This window comes from Vulpes lagopus, chromosome 4 (assembly GCF_018345385.1).
Source record: "Vulpes lagopus strain Blue_001 chromosome 4, ASM1834538v1, whole genome shotgun sequence".
NCBI lineage: Eukaryota > Metazoa > Chordata > Mammalia > Carnivora > Canidae > Vulpes > Vulpes lagopus.
This window is the reverse complement of record NC_054827.1, coordinates 95,787,664-95,803,109: the sequence shown is the minus strand read 5'-3', so window position 1 is coordinate 95,803,109 and position 15,446 is coordinate 95,787,664. Positions and strand designations below refer to the sequence as shown.

The window sequence follows — 15,446 nt, the reverse complement described above, 5'->3', positions numbered from 1 at the left end:
CCTGAAGCCCTCACCTGACTGACGGGCTTCTCCGGATGTCCACTGGATGCCCGCTCCATCTCTTTACTGAGATCAGCCCACAGTCCATGGTGTGCTTTACCTCGGGGCACACTTCCTCTATTAGTGACTCTGGGAGACTGGAGGCTCCACTGCCCCTCCTGGGATTCTGCTTGATTTACCTGTTAAGTGCCTTTCTGTCCGGGAAGAATCTGGGTCAGATTTTTTAAAATTCTGCTTCTCTGGATTTGGGCTTTCCTGTCCTGGAGGCTTTCACCTCAAGGCTTGAGCCCAGCTCCTTGCAGGGCTCCTCCCTCACTTGATTTTTAAAAATTCTTTTCCACCTTCTTACCTTGTTAGAAGAAAAGCCCTTCTCTCTTTAAATCTCAGGTGGAATTTGTAGGTTTTCAGGATGGTTTGAAAGTAATCTAGGTAAGTTGGTGGGGCCAGGTGAGTTGAGGACCCCTACTCCTCTGCCATCTTCTCTCTCCTGTACCATATATCTGGTGACTACAGCTTTGTAATATAGCTTAAGTCTGGAATTGTGATGCCTCCAGCTTTGATTTTCTTTTTCAAGATTGCTTTTCTATTCAGTCTTTCTGTAGTTCCATATAAATTTTAGGATTTTTTTTTGTTTCAGCTCAGTGTAAAATGTTGATGGGGATTGCACTGAACGCATAGATTGCTCTGGGTATCATAGACATTTCACAGTATTTGTTCTTTCAATTCATGAGCATAAAATGTCTTTCCATCTCTTTATCTTCCTCAATTTCTTTCATAAGTGTTCTGTAGTTTTTAGAGTACATTTCCTTTACCTCTTTGGTTAGATAGATTCCTAGGTATCTCATGGTTTTTTGTTCTATTTTAAATGGGTTTAATTTATTAATTTCTATTTCTTCACTCTCGTATAGAAATGCAACTGAATTCTGCACATTGATTTTATATACATTGTGGTTTGAAAATATGCAGGTTATTATCACAATCTTTTGGTACTGGTTGAGACCTGATTTGTGGCTCAGTATGTTTGGGGCATGTTCCATATGCACTTGAGAAGAATGTGTATTCTGTTGCTTTCGGATGGAATTCTCTGTATATAACTGTGAAATCCATCTGGTCCTTGGGTCCGTTTTTTCCTCATTGATCTTCTGCTTGGATGATCTGTCCATTGCTGTGGGTGTGTTTGTAAAGTCCCCTACTGTTATTGTATTATTTTTGATGTGTTTCTTTAATTTTGTTATTAATCAGTTCATATAATTATCTGCTCCCATTTTAGGAGCATAAATATTCACAATTGTTAGATCTTCTTGTTGGAGAGACCCTTTTAGTATGATATAGTGTCCCTCTTCATCCCTTACTGCAGGATTTAGTTTAAAATCAAATTTGTCTGATACAAGTATTGCTATGACATCTTTCTTTTGGAGTCTATTAGCATGATAAGTGATTCTCTACTTCCTCATTTTCATTCTGGAGGTGTCTTTGGGTCTAATATGAATCTCTTATAGATAGCATATGGGTGGGGGTCTTGATTTTTTTTACCCAATCTGATACCCTATGTCTTTTGATTGGAGCATTTAGTCCATTTACATTCAGAGTAATTATTGAAATATATGAATTTAGTGCCACTGTATTATCTGTACCATCATTGTTTCTGTAAATTGTCTCTGTTCCTTTCTGATCTATGTTACTTTTGTTTTCTTTTCACTTATAGGATCTCCTTTAATATTTCTTGTAGGGCTGGTTTACTAATCACAAATTCTTTTAGTTTCTGTCAGTTCTGGAAGCTCTTTATTTCTCCTTCCATTTTGAATGACAGCCTTTCTACATGTTTTTCTCACTTAGCACCCTGAATGTATCATGCCAGTACTTTCTAGCCTGTCAGGTCCCTGTGGACAGGTCTACTGACAGTGTAATGTTTCGACCCTTGTAGGTTATGTATCTCTTGTCTTGAGCTACTTTCAGGATTTTCTCTTTGTATCTGTAAATTGCAGACTTCACTATTATATGTCTGGGTATTAATTTATTTGTATTAATTTTTAGGGGCTTCTCTATGCCTCCTAGACTTGAATGCCTATTTCCTTCCCCAGATTAGGGAAGTCCTCTTCTATGATTTGTTCAAATACACCTTCTTTCCCTCTCTTTCCTCTTCCTCCAGGACCCCGATTATTCTAATATTGTTTCACTTTATGGTGTTGCTGAATTCCTAAAGGCTCCCCTCATGGTCAGTAGTTGCTTTTCTCTCTTTTCCTCTACTTCCTTACTTTCCATCATCTTGTCTTCCAAGTCACTGACTCTTTTCTGCCTCATTTCCCTGACTATTTGAGTGTCCATTTTAGACTGCATCTCAGTAATAGCATTTTAATTTTGGCCTGATTAGATTTTAGTTTTTTTATTTCTGCACTTAAGGATTCTCTAATATCTTCTATGCTTTTTTTCAAGCACAGCTATTATCTTTATCAGTATTCTGAATTATAGGTCTACCATCTTACCTACATTCATATAGATTAAATCTGTGGCAGAGAGTATTACCTCTGGCTCTTTTTGTTGTTGTGAATTTCTCCTTCTAGTCATTTTGTGCAGAGAAGAATAGATGAACAAGAGAACAAAATAAAAAAGATCAACCATGACCCCAGCAAAATACACACTAGACAAATCTGTAGAGATCAGAAACCCCCCCACAAAAAAGAAAAAAAAAGGGATAAAGAGAATATAATCTCCTAGGTGGACAAAACAGAGTGATCCTCTTGGTCCTAGGTGTATTTTGGTTTCTGTGTTAGAAGACACTAAATTAAAATATTGTAAAGAAAGAAAAAATATATATACTAAAATAAAATTAAATACACTGAAAGGAAACCAAAACTGAAGTATATATCTATAAAATGTAAATGTAAAAATGAAAATTTTAAAAAGACTTTAAAAAGTGTTGATAAAATAAGAAACTAGTTGAAAAGGAAAAAAATTAAAAGACTAAAGTATCATGAGAAAAAACACTTGAATTCTTTATACTATTTTCCCCTAGTGCTGGAGTTTTTGTTACATATGATCTGTAAACTTGGTATTAGCCTGATGTTTCTACTGGTCTTCTAGGGGAAGGGCCTGTTGCACTGATTCTCAGGTGTCTTTGCCTGGGTGGGGTCACACTGCCTCTTGCCAGTGGGCTGGGCTCAGTGTAAGCTGCTTCATGTTACTCTATGGGGCTTTTGTCCCCTGAAGGTTTCCTGGGCCACTTTAGAGGATGAAGAAAGATATCTCTAAAAATGGCGGTGCCCTGATCTCTAGCCCCACTCTTCAGTGCACCCTCAGGCAAAACAATCAATCACTTTTCTGTGCACCAAACTCTGCAGACTCCTGCAGTTCACAACCACAATGATCCTCCCATGGGAAGGAGTGGGGGTCTCACCCTAGTTCTCTTGCTTGCTGGGTACCTGTTCTGGGATCTTGGAGCCATCACCAGATCATGTGTGCACCTGTGTGGCTCCTTCTGGAGTAATGAGGAGGGTCTTACCAGTGTCCTGCTGCTTGTTGGGCCTCTGCTTACAGAGCAGCCACCCAATCATGCTGTGGTTCACAGTCTGTGGCAACACTGACCTGAGAGCTCACTCCTAGGCTCGCTGATCATAGCTGGCTTTTTTGCTCCAATGCCTGAGAACTCTTTTGCATTCAGGTACTACCATTCTTTCTTTGACTCCAGGAATCCTAAGAACACACTACCCCAGCTAGGATTCTGCTCTACTTCACCACCTGTGCACCTATCAGCAGGGCACCCTTACCAGAGCAGACTTCTAAAAGTTCTGATTTTACACTCTGCTGATATATTACTTTCCAGTGTCTGGCTTGCATAGGTTCCCCCCCCCCCGCCGTGCAGTTTATCTTCTGATATTTCCCCTCAGATTCACTTCTGCACACTTCCTACCTTGCAAAATGTGGTCACTTTTCTATTTGTAGACTTGCAGTAATTTACTTCTTAGATCTCAGGTTGAATTCACAGGTATTCAGAATGATCTGACAGATATCTATCTGAATTCAAGAGACCAAATGAAACAAGTGTCCTCTACTCCTCTGCCATATTCCCTCTACCTTAAGAGACTCTTTATTTTTACAGAACAAGCTGAGGGTTGATGGAGTGGGCTAAATGGTTAATTAGTATTAAGGAGGGCATTTGTTGTGTTCCTGAAAATAGTAATAAACTATATGTTAACTAACTAAAATTTAAATATTTGTAAATGAAAAAAAAGGAAGAATAGGTCACTGCGTGCATTAGAGGAATTAAATTGTACTATGGTCTATACATATCTAATTTGGGGGTGAAACTGTATCTATTTGAGTGCTTAACTATATGCACTTGTAGGAAAGCGACCTGGGGAATTAGCACATGAGTACTGAAAATTTGAGAAAAGGTTGTGCCTACACATGAGCCATTTATATGTTTGTCTGAGCTATTGGAATCTTTTCAGTGATGATTGGTCTCTTGAGGGCTATAAGATGGTCAAAATCCAAACAGATTATGGATTTTTACTTTTCTTTTCTCTAGTAAGTGAAAACAAATATATGAAAATTAAACAGTAGGTAAACATTTTATCTGAAGAATGTTGATGTTTTAGGGAATTATAATGCTCCAAGTGACAGTGAGAGTCTGCCTATGCTAACCAGCCATTGACTGTGTTTGCTGGTTTCTCTGATTTCAAAATATGATCATAGTGTCCAAGGGTGGCAACCTTAGTGTTTAGTATCTATCACCTATCTCAGGCTGTCAGTCACTTATAAGCATGCCTGGGTCGATGATGACATCAATAACTCATCTGTTTGAGAATATGGGAAATATAACTGTCAGAAGCACTTCTTTAAAACTGAGTTGAAGATATAAAGGCTGTTAGTGTTAACCTGAGTTAATGTTAACCTGAAATAAATTATGATCATTTAAGTTCTATTTTGTAAACCATAGGATAAGTAATAAGTAATAACACAAAATTATCAAAAAAGGGCACGTAAGTGGCTCAGTCAGTTAGTCATTGGACTCTTGATTTCAGCTCAGGGTCGTAAGTTCAAGCCACACATTGGGCTTGATGCTGGGCATGGAGTCTATTTAAGTATATATCTATATCTATATCTTAAAATAATCACTAGAGAACTTAAATAATATATATAGTAGCAAAATACGCATTTAATACAAAAGAAAACAGCTAAGAATGAATAGAGGGGCCAAGATCTAGGGGTAAGACATCTAGAAAACAGAAAAACAGACATAAATCCAACCATATGACCATTATATTAATTTTAAAAGACAGATATTGGGAGATTCCATTAAATATTAAACATCTATAGATTATTTATGAAAGAGACGATTTAGAGCAAAAGATACAAATAGTTTGAAAGAGACAATTTAGAGCAGAATATACAAATATTTTGAAAGTAAAATGGTGGGTAAAGCTATATGATGCTTAGAATACCCAGAAGAGAACTGGACTGACTATTCTGATAGAGAAAGTAAACTATAAGGTAAAATATTATTAGAAATGAAAAAGGATATTATATAATAATAGCTTAATCTGTTATTTATATGATATACATATGTGTATGTATATGTACACATATATATGCACACTATAACATGTGTATTATATTGTGCCTCAAATAATGTAAAGCAAAAACATGCATGGTTAAAAGGATAAGTAGACATTTCACATCTGGAGAATTCTCCAATGTAGATCATGTGCTAAGTCATAAAACTGTTCCCAATGAACTTAAAAAGATTAAAATCATATAGTTTGGTCTATGAGAGTAGGGGAATTATAATAGAGATCAAAACAAAGAAATCTGGGAGATCAAGTAATTTGGAAATTAACATACTTAGAAGAACTTGTGGGTCAAAGAAAAATCACAACAGAAATTCATTTAGAGCTGAATGGGATATTTATAAAGATATGCTTAGAGGGATATTTATAGTTTCTTTAAAAAGATTTTTATTTATTTCTTTGAGAGAGGGAGACAGAGAATTGCAAGCAGAGTTTGCATTGAGTGCAGAGCCCAACACAGGGCTTCTTCTCATGACCCTAAGATCATAACCTGAACCAGAATGAAGTGCCCAACACTTAACTGTTTGAATCACTCTGCTACACCAAGATTTATAGTTTTAAATGACTATGAGAAAAGAGTAAATATATCAGATAGATAGCCTAAACTTCTACCAAAGAGACAAGAAAAAGACTCAACTCTCAACTATAAAATCAAATGTAAGGGAGTAAATAATAAAGATTTACACAAAAATCAATGAAATAAAAATAAAACCTCAGATAACGGGATCCCTGGGTGGCGCAGTGGTTTGGCGCTTGCCTTTGGCCCAGGGCGCGATCCTGGAGACCCGGGATCGAGTCCCACGTCGGGCTCCCGGTGCATGGAGCCTGCTTCTCCCTCTGCCTATGTCTCTGCCTCTCTCTCTCTCTCTCTGTGACTATCATAAATAAATAAAAATTTAAAAAAAAAATTTTAAAACCTAAGATAACTATGAAGAAAACCCATGAGACCAAAAGTTAGATGTCTACAAAGATTAATGAAACTGACAAGCCTTTAGTTAGACTGAACAAGAAACAAAGAAGACATAAATCACTAAAGCTAGGAATGAAAGAGGGGCAGCACTACTAATTCTGTAGATTCTATCAGAAATATCTGTCTCGTGCTTTCTTGAGAGGAAATGGATATGGAGGAATCCAAGGTTGTAATTGCACTTAAAAGTCAGCAACACGTCACTGATATTTAGATTTCCACTGGCATCAGTGCTTATCTCCATGAAGCTTCCAGGAGGTCCCTTGACATTACAATATCACCCATTCAAACTTATCTATGTTTCTAGACAATGTTTCTTTTAACTAGTCAATAATTTTATCTATTTTAGGGGAACTTTTGTAATCTCAACATCAGACATATATGTTAATATTATGGTGAGTCCTCCCATGTTTTCCATCTTCAGACATGAAGATGATATTGGACCAAAGTAATATATGTGATTGAGAGAATACATCTGAGCTTTCAATGGTCTGTCCTGTTGAATATGAGTATTAGAAGAGAATGGGAAACACATTTCAGGACAAGCTGGAAGACTCTATGTCTTCCCTAACTATTTAGTTATTTTTCTGGGTTATGGTACACCATGATTCTCAACATAGTCGATATCATACTTCTGAGGTAAAACTTAGTTCTTGGGAGCAAAAGAAATCTTAAATATTACAGTGGTTCATGGCCCACTATACATAAGCACATATAGAGAATATCTGTGGTATTAAAAATTGGGGTTGTGAAAAGTAGGGGGAAATGTCTAAAAAAGGATATCCATGCAGGTGATAATAATAATAAAAGGTTGAGAAACACTATAATTCAAGTCTAAAGAAATCAATCTAGTTCTGCTATTTAGCTGTGTAAAAATCAGATGTGATGGAAGCCAAAATATTTGCTACAGTTTGTCAGGATTTCCTCAGTAGTAGCAGGTCTTGCAGAGACAGTTATTTTAGAAGATTGTGTTTCTTTTCCCATTTAGACTCATTTAATATCTTTCTCTTCCAGGATACATTATCCTAATCTAGATCTTAAATATTTTCTGAAAAACTATGTCAGTGTTGTTCCTTTGAAGGGAAAGCCTGCTTGTCTTTCATTGGGACTTTCAGAAAACAATGAGGTCCACATTTGTCTATTTGCCAACAGCAATTTTCAGAACCAAATTTACTCTTAAGACCAAAGAGTTATGTATGCACAATGATATACCATTATCCTGGCCCTGAGATTTATAAACTTTTGTTCAGAAGGAGCCAAAGTTCTACTAGAAAAAATTATCTAGAGCTACTAGCATATACTGCCAATGTGTTATGAAATATATAGATCTTATAAAAATAATGTCTTTAAAATATCTATTGTTGAAATCTTAGGTAAGATTATTTGGGGAGAAATATGTTTGAAAATAGAATTATAAGCTAATAAATATTTCTAAATTTGTCAGCAAACAGGAAATGAAATTTAAAAAAAGACAATGGTATTGTATCAATATGTTTATATTCAGAGGACAATTTCATGTTTTAACAATTATGGGTTTTGCTCGGTTTTTCTTTAATGTAAAGGTTAACATTTTATGCCTTTGCATAAATCCAGTATTATTAAAGATATTTTAAAGGTTGACATGATAAAAAAAGAAAACCTAAACATATTTGATTTATTTATATGATGTTCTGCAGATGACTTCAGAAAGACATTGTTAGGACATTGTTTTAATATACAGTTCTTTATTTTTCACTGAGTAATCAGCTCATTTGAGATCAGTGAATAATATGTAAGCCATTGTTCTGTACAGTTTTGAGGATACTCTCAATAGAGTAATCAAATGTATTTTTCATTTTATCAGTTCTACACTTTGTTGCTATACTGAAGTTCTATAAAACTGATGATTTACAGTATATGCTTTCTTCAAAATCATAGATAAAAATATTGTATTTATGAATTCTTTTAAATGAAGAATGGTTAGGACTCATGATTATTATACAGGAATGTACCCTTTCACTATATTATTTCTTTGGGATAAATATTATACTGTTGTTATAAAAGAATAATTTAGTTTAGTCCAATATTTCCAAATATTTAGATATTATAAATGAAGATAATCTTATGAAAATTGATAAATATAAGCTAGAAACAATTTTATTTTGCAAGTGGAATTGTTGGGAGCTTCACTTGAACTTCAGCAGATAGTAATAGAGAAACCATGTTTTTTTTTTCTCTTTAAAAAAAATTTATTGGAGTTCAATTTGCCAACATATAGCATAACACCCAGTGCTCATCCCATCAAGTGCCCCGCTCAGTGCCCATCACCCAGTCACCCCAAACCTTTGCCCACATCCCTTTCTACTACCCCTTGTTCATTTCCCAGAGTTAGGTGTCTCTCATGTTTTGTCACCCTCACTGATATTTTCACTCATAGAAACCATGTTTTTATTGGTCACATATAATAGCAAAAAAATGTTTTATAACATTTATTCTTAATAGAATAAGAATATTTTACCTTTCTTTTTTTTAATTTTTATTTTTATTTATGATAGTCACACACAGAGAGAGAGAGAGGCAGAGACACAGGCAGAGGGAGAAGTAGGCTCCATGTACTGGGAGCCTGACATGGGATTCGATCCCGGGTCCCCAGGATCGCGCCCTGGGCCAAAGGCAGGCACCAAACCGCTGCGCCACCCAGGGATCCCAATATTTTACCTTTCTAAAATAATTACTAGCCAGCCACTTTTTGAGTCTGTTGGGTCTCAGGAGAAGGGAGAGCAGTGCACATCTGAAAGTTGTTCATGTGACATAACCAGGACTTAACAATATGTACCCTTTCTAATCTGTATTGCATGATACCGACAATTTGTGAATGTTTTATTGTTAAATTCAATTACATGCACATGTAATAGGTACATTTATATTTATATCTGCATATTTTTTCTCAAAATGTTATTTTTCCTCTTTTTTTCCCCCTTCCAGCCTTCGAGAAAGGAAGAAAAACTGTCTATGTCTTTGCCTTTCTTGAATGCCATCTCCAGAAAGTGAGATGACCACTTAATTTTGAATCAATGGTTCTCCATTTCTACCTGTAGTCTTTTGGACATCCTTACAGGTATGACTATATTTTCAGGGGAACTGCATATTTACTGGGGAAAAAGCCCAAGATAGATAGGAGTTGACAGATTTTGCTCTTCTTAAGTTTGGTGACATTTGATTGTAGCTAAATATCACTAAAAACTCATCCAAGATCCAGATAATAGTGGGCACAGTAATTGGGAGTTATATATGTGGGTCATAACAGGTCTTCCTAAATGGGGGACTTTCTCAACAACCACTCCTAAAACTCTATCAACTTCTATAAGACCACTTACTAAGTTGCTTCTCAGGCCTTTATTTCTCTGTTTGATTAATCAAATGGGCTTCTAGTTTCTTATGGCCTGACATTTTTAGTTTACTCTTGTTGTACAAGTACCTATGGATTGCCAGGAATAGAATAGGTTCTCAATAATTAACTTTCATTGAGAATAGATATATATGTAGATATCTATAAGTATATAGATATTTAAGTGATTTTGTAAATAACCTGGCCAGGTAAAAAATGACAAATGATGGGGAAAGAGACATAATTTTCAGTGGGATTCAGGAAATCCAGTCAGTTTTGGAAATGCACAGGAAAGGAAGGCTCTGATACAATGTGCTAATGTTGAAATGTATAGAGCTAAGGTATAGCTAGCTGTAGTTTCAGAGCCGTGTGAGAGTAAGAAGCAGCATCCAAATGAAATCAGTGTGAAAGAGTACCAAAGAATAACATCCTAGCCTCCAGTCAATTGACCTTTTTCACTCGAAGTGGCATTTATCATTTTTCCCCATCAGAAGATTACTTCTTGGGAACTCCTGGGAGTAAATGATACCAGAAAATATATGAAATAAGACTCTTCAGACAAGGAGACTGTGGTCCAAGAGCCATGCTCTGACAGTAAGGTTTTGTCAGAATAGTCCTTGCTTTCTAGGAGCAACCATATCTGGGTAGAAAATCAGATGTTAGTTTTCTAAAGATTGGTGACTTTTGGCTACATTCCAATTGACTTCAAGGGCCAGAATGCATCGTGAGATAAGAGATACAGCCTCTCAGGGCACCTGGGTGGTGCAGTCAACTCTTGGTTTTTCGCTCAGGTTGTAATCTCAGGGTTCTGAGACTAAGCCCTGCATCAGGCTCTGCACTCAGTACAGAGTTTGCTTAAAACTCTATTCCTCTTTCTCTGCCCCTCCACCCATTCTCTCTCTTTCTCTCTCAAATAAATAAATAATTTTTCAAAAAGGAAATAGAGCTTTTCTTCTATACTTTCATAGATTTTCTATATTTCAGTGTATTTATGGTGAATATGAAAGAGTTCCTTAACTTTTCTTATCTAATAAACTAGGCTCCTACTTTGCTGGATTGATTGTGTTAATGTTGTATGCATGAGATTCAGTGCTTCTCAATAACTAGACTGGAGGGAAGAAAACTAGTTTTGTCTGAAATAATTGATCAAATGAATGAGTGATTTAGAACTTACAGAGCCAATACAGAGGGGAAAGAGATAATAATCTGAAATAGCTGGAGGTGTCTTTTACTTTTTTGGCCTAGCAAAGAAGAGAAAGTAGCATTTATGTTTGATTTAGGAAGATTTAAGGTCATTTTTCTGGCTACAGTGTTAATGCAGCAGCTGAAAACGTGGCTTTCTTTATGTTCTCTGGGTAGATTCGTACACAGCACATGTAGAAATAGAGTAAATAAGAATCTCATAGCCTCCAGTGGACTCCTTAGAAAATGTGTCACTCATCTTTGCCAATTTTACTCTTTGTATAATTACAGGTGATGACCACGAATGTGAGGTGGATTTGTTTCTGAGGGTGCTTACTTCTACCACCAGCTTCACCAAAACAGTGATACAGTCTCCTTTATGCTTGGTGACTCCTCTCTTTCCTGTGTTGCAGTGGATACCTCCTGCAGATAAGAAATGCTTAACTGAGAAATGCTCATGTTGGGATATCATCGATGAGACTTTAATTTGGGCATGGTGACTGTTTCCCTTGCTGCCACTTGACTCAATCCCAGGAGCCTCAGTAGAGGAAATATTATTGCACAAGAAAATATTATTGCTCAATATGGTGGAATTACTCAGTGCTCCTATAAATACACATTTATACTTTCTATTTGCCATATGGTAAAAATTTTAAATAGGATATTTTAAAAAGAAACTGAACATTTTTTTTCAAAAATTCAAAGCATATTTAAATATCTAATATATAAATTAAATGCCCTCCTCTCTCCCAATCTATCCCCGAGTTTTCTTCTCTTAAGAGAGTTGTGTGCATTCTTTAAATGGATAGATGCACACACAGACACATATACACAAAAACTATTTTGGAGTGTTCTGGAAATGGGGCCATATTGTACACATTCTTCAAATTGCCTTTTATATAACAGTTTTTGATACCCTTTTCTATTTCAAGTAATACACATCTGTGTCATTTGTTGAATGACTGCATGACTGTTTTGTAGATGAAATATAGTTAAATGTTATAAGTATTTCTCATCCATAGATATTTGTTAGCACAAAATCTGTGCAATGAATCTCCCTATCAATAATTTTGCATTTGTCTATTATATCATAATAAATTACTTAACAATTGAAATACTGGGATTAAGGATATGCACATTTCAAATTATTACAAGATTTCCTTAAAATGTGGTAATAACTTTATCCTCAAATGGCAATGAATAAGATTGCCAGATTTCCCACGACTTCACTGATAATGGATTTTATAAATATTTAAATTTTTTGCAAATGTGATAGCCCAAACTATTGTCTTAAATTGTATTTTTTTTGTTTTTGAGTTTGATCATTTTTTCATATGTTTATTAGCCATCTGTATTCTTTAATTTCCTCTTTATGTCCAATTTTGAGCGTGGGGGTGTAGTCTTCTGATTTTGAAAAGCCCATTTATTATTGGGGAAATAAGCTTTGGATTGTCAAGCTTTACAGATATTTTTATGCACTTTTAAAACTTCATTTTTGTTATAAGAATGTGTATGATTGTTACTTGTCCAAGTATAACCATGTTTGCTTTTCTGGCTTCTGAGTTTCATGTCATTTTGGAAAAAATATTTATACTGATTTCATAAAACCGTTCACCTATGTTAACTTCTTATTCTTTTGTCTTTATTTTATTCAAATTCTTAAATCATGAGAAATTTTTTTGATTTGAAATCTTAAAGTTGCCAAGTTATTTGCCATTACTTGCGATTATTTGCCAATAATTGCCCATTTATCTGTAATACCATCTTGCACATGTGCTGTATTCTCATCTGTGACTGGCACCATTTTTGTTCTGTGGATCTGTGTGTCTCTTCTGCCTCCTGTCTCATGTGTGTTCTCGTTGGAAGAAATTACAGTTTAGACTGCAATTTCACCAACTTTAATAAATTAATTTAGGGGAGAATTTATTTTTAATAATGTAAGTCTTCCTATTCAAGAACAAGGTATGTCTTTCTTTTTATTGAACAATTTTAGTTACTGTTAATATTTTCACTGTGATGGGGAATTTTATTTCAGTTTATTTTCTTACTCGATAATTTTTTCTATATCTGAGTTTTGTTTTAGGAGATATGTGCTCACCTTACTCTTTCTCATGACTTTTCAGATATTGTCAAAGTACATACCAAAACATTTGCAAATACTGATGATTTTGATTCTCTTCTTCCAAATGATCTGGATTTAATTAGGTTGATAAAGTTCACTAACTGGTACTTTTAGAGCACTTAAACATGGAACTATTAACCATCCTTAATTTAATCAGTTTTTGATGGAATGTTTCTTGGGTTTGACCAGTACATTGTTGCTGACCTATTCCCAAAGACTCCAAGAAAAAAACTATAATCAAGAAAGCTAAGTGTGTTAAACTTACCGCAGCAAGGGAAAACACCACTTTGACAATGTTTAGTGTGTTCCAAAAGTAGCCTGGGGTCTGGGCTGATGTGATTTAAGGTGGGATTTTCAAAAAAACATAGAATTGATTAAGAATGGAAAAATTTGTCATGCAGTAGTTTAAGGTTGGCAAAAGACTAACATGAAGTCCTTGATATGAGTCTAGAATATCAAATTTTTGTCTGATAAATGAGTTATTTGCCTATATGAGTAAGATGTTTTCAATGATAGAAGAGGTTTTAGCTTAGATGAGAAAACTGAATGTATTTATTTGTTTGCAGTTCTATCTTGTGTTTAGAACTCTACTAGGGGTGGTATCAGGTCCTAGAACCAATAGGTAAGTTATTTTGATTTAGGTCGTGTCAATCATCAATGCAATACGTGAATTTTAAATTTGAGATATTTTTGTGTGTCATGTTAGGTAAGTCTCCCACTTTATATATATTTCTAAGAAATTTTAATCAAATTCAGGTGGTAGATATAATAAATCCTTTTGCATAACCAGTTGTAGTATTCTTCCAATTAAATTTTATTATTGTGAAATAATTATATTACTGAAATTCTATTTATTCTTTGAGTGAACAAACCCTATTTGTTAAAAAAAATCGCTATGAATTTACTACTAAATTATGAGTATCTTGATTTGGATTTTTGGCAAGTATACTATTAAGTGAAGTTGATCTGTAGTTTTCTGTTCTTTGTCATATTTTGATCTCAGGTGCTCTGGTTGTGTTAAATTAATTTGGAGGATTTTCCTTTTACTCTATGCTATAGAATGGGTTGAAAAACTTTAGTATTATTATGAATGGTTAAGTGAACACATCAATTAAATCACCTGAACTCTCCTTTGTTTTTGGTTGTTTGGAGTAGAACTGAGGCTACCTAGAAAATGTTCTCACTATTTTCTATGGTGATTCCTTGCTTTTTGTTTTGCATCTTAAATTTAACTTTTCTTCTAGAAAATCACAATCCAGGCAGATTTTTCAACACAGTATCATGAAGTTTTACAGTTCTATTGTTTTCTTATTTCAGTTGATATTCATTTTCATTCTGGCTTTGGTTATTTCTGCTCTGCTTTTTTTTTAATGAAGTAAGTCTGATTCATGGATATTTAACAGCATTATCTCCTCTTTTTCCTCTCCCTCAATTTGCTTTTTGTTGTAACTTAATAATGTTTTTTATTTTTAATATTCTAATTTATTTATATATTTTTCTGTAGTCCTTGTGTTTTTTAAAATAAATTATTAAACATGTATAATTCACTTATTTTCATTTGTTTTTGGTAATGAAAGATTCATTTTGTTGTAAATTTTATAAAACTTCTTATTATGAACACAGTGTAAACATACAGACTATAAAAAGTAAAGAACGGTAAACACAGACACCAGGAGACCAGGTTCCACCATTATCCACAGTTGCAAGATTTACTTAATGTTAATTATAAGATATTTTCAAACACCTTAAAGGAATTACAAAACTTATTTTTCCCTAGAATCATTTTTAAAAATCATAATATGTTACAAAACTCAAAATTTACAAGGGGATATTCAGTGAAAGGTTATTCACCTCAATTCTCTCCTTTAAACTACCTAATTTCCCCTTTCTGGAGAAAACTAGTGTTACAGATTTTTGTTTCTACACACACACACACACACACACACACACACACACACGCACTTTTCTAATATTCTGTGACTTTATTTTCTATATTTGTGTAATGTATTAATATTTTACTATTTCTAACAGATCAATTCATATCAGTATCGAGAAGCTTTTTTAAAATATATACCTACACAGCTAACATTTCCATACTTAAATGCATAGATCTAAACTGTATAATTCAATGAGTTTTCTTAAGTGTATACTCATGTTAACTACTACCTTATTCAGGAAATACAATGTTTTTATTACTGGAGAACCTCCCCTACTGCCTCATTCCAGCCACACCTAATTCTC

At 34.6% G+C, this 15,446-nt stretch overlaps 1 protein-coding gene across 6 annotated transcripts in view; it reads left to right on the top strand.

The window, feature by feature from the left end:
• LOC121489987 overlaps positions 1–14,686 on the top strand; it is an 88,679-nt gene extending 73,993 nt beyond the window's left edge. For 3 of the 6 annotated variants that reach the window (XM_041753491.1, XM_041753498.1, XM_041753497.1), the window contains exons 15-16: positions 9,499–9,631; positions 11,375–14,686. The gene's annotated coding sequence lies outside the window, so the exon portion shown is untranslated. The remainder of the gene's footprint in view (positions 1–9,498; positions 9,632–11,374) is intronic. The other 3 variants (XM_041753495.1, XM_041753493.1, XM_041753490.1) reach the window with 1 other exon arrangement.
• The last annotated feature ends 760 nt before the right edge of the window (positions 14,687–15,446 follow it).